Here is a 2500-nt window from a genome sequence, read left to right as displayed (position 1 = left end):
CATATTAAGTAACAGATGTTTGTGCACATATATTCTGAAAATGTTGTACCAAATTCATTAATGAATCTATTTCAATTGAAGTACATGTCAGGGTCGTAACGAGGTACATTTTTTTGTAACTGATCCCATGTTTTTACCCAAAATTTTGATCCCTGATTCCAAAAACGATGAGAGTTTTGATCCCTGAACCGGCAAAAATTTGATCCCTGATCCCTGATTCCATGAAAGACACTGCTGATCCCGATCCTGCGTGTTGTGATTCCAGATCCCAGGGCTGTGATCCCTGATCCCGGCCCTTTTCAGGCCTTTGATTCCTGATCCCATATACCTCGTTACGACCCTGACATGTTGCAAATGGGTCCCATACCTAATAAATCTCTGCCATGAAAATCAAAAATTTTACACCTCACATTAGGCAGACAGTATATTGCTACTGTGTAAAGTTCAACTGTTAAAATATATGCATGATAAGTATCCATGAGCAATGAATCAAAGGTAGCTAACATTCATATAACATAAGGAAAGTCTGCAATTAGAGGAAGTACACTATTTAGCAATCCACTATAACTATCACTTTATGTCAACTGATAGTTAATGTAGCTTAAGTTATAACCATAACAGGCAAATCAGTTCCTGTTTGCACGAGCTGAATACATATTATTCCCAATGTTTATAATTTGAACCAAGTCAGCTGAAGAGGTTATTGGATTCCTGAAATTTTAAACAAGTGCCGACAGAGGGCATATTATACCTCATGTGGTAATAAGATAATAGAAAAATGTATAAATATAAACGAATAACAGAAACAACTAAATTGAAAGTACCTTAGATACTGCTAAACGCTCTCTAAAACCGTGTTTAATGTACCTAAGCTTAGCGGATTCGCACATCCAACCGGCATGGATATCTAGCAAAACACCAGCTATTTTCCTACCAGCCGGATTGGACGCCTCACCAGACTTCATGCTGTGCGTGCCGTACTTAGAAACTTCCCTAACAAATGGCTAATATGCTTCTTAAATTCCAAGCTCAAAGTGGTCATAGAAAACGCCTAAACTAGAATGGAAAAGCTTCTTAGACTGGGCTTTCACAATTCTACGAACTAATGGGAATGCAGAGGAATACTTCGGCAAAAGCTTAACCAACCGCTGTGTCACAGAGATAGGAGAAGTAAACCTTGCCAGATCTAGCGAGAAAAGAAGTGTGGCCTTCCATGCACGGACCTTAGGACATTTGGCTGGCTTCCGGAGGCGCTGAAAAAGGTGCTTTTGGCTGGGGTTCTGAGGCTGTCAATTTTGTATCCACCCCCGAGTCTTGTCAGTACAGTCGGCGCTCCAATGCCCTTTTCTACCACATCGGAAACACATGTCCGTTTGAGAAGGGAATCGACAGCGTGGAATTGAAAAATGAAAAAGGGGCACAGAAAAGCAGAAAAACGGAAACCCAAAATGTAATATAACTGTACCTTTGTTTCTGACTGAATGAGAAAGAAATAATAAATAAATAGATAAATAATTCCTCAGCAATAACCACCGAGTAGCTTCGCACGTGATGGCTATCTTGACGCTGTAATACGCTTATATACCGTACTGGGGTCTCCAGAGACACCACTAATGCATTAGTGCAAAGCATGAAATGCTCACGCTTAACTTCCGAAGGAAAATACATAAGCTGAAGAGGTCAAATTATTCTTTGGTACTTTCATATGCTTTTAACGATCTCGCAAAAAGTTTAAAGGAGTCGAAAACACCGGTTGGCGATTGTTTTCACCTGGCTCTTTTGCATCTATAAAATGCTACTAAATACGACATGTTTCATGATACGTTCCAAATTTCGTTTTTACTTTCGCAAACTGAGGCATTCGTAGCTGTTTACATAGTTGAGGACCCTTCAAATTTTAAAAATGACCTGGTGTAGCCTGCCAATGATAACGCATTCTTTTTAGATAACAAGACGCCTATAAGGTCGTATCCGTGGAATGCACAAACAGTTAACACAAATTGTCCAGTTACAGTGAACTACAACCGCGGGTAAACTTCGGAAAATGGGGAGAGATTACCAGAAAGATAAAGCTATAATTTAACTAGACGTTATTTGTTGTAAAACTTTTTTATTTAAGTTAGCATATAGTTTATAAGACCTTTTTGTTTTAAGACGTTTACATTTTTATATGGTAGATAACTTAGGCTTATATTTTTAATTATATTGTACATTGTAAATATTTTATTCCATTTATTTCATTTATATTATATTGTAATTAGGAAGCGCTTTGGACAATTATTGGATTTTAGCGCTGCATAAATAAAGTTTTAACACATATTAAATGAAAGGTGTTACAATTGAACCCACTGGGAACTCGGAAAAATCCGAGCCCCAGATGGGATTCGAACCCACGACCCTCCGTGATCTAGTTAACAAATAGATTCCATGTTGCTGTGCGTCTGTTCAGTAATAGATCATAGATGACGTCAAAATGTGGTAAGAACAAAAAAGTGGCTTC

Source organism: Montipora foliosa, chromosome 12 (genome assembly GCF_036669935.1).
Source record: "Montipora foliosa isolate CH-2021 chromosome 12, ASM3666993v2, whole genome shotgun sequence".
NCBI classification, from domain to species: domain Eukaryota; kingdom Metazoa; phylum Cnidaria; class Anthozoa; order Scleractinia; family Acroporidae; genus Montipora; species Montipora foliosa.
The sequence above is the reverse complement of the archived record's forward strand: the minus strand, read 5'-3'. Positions refer to the sequence as shown.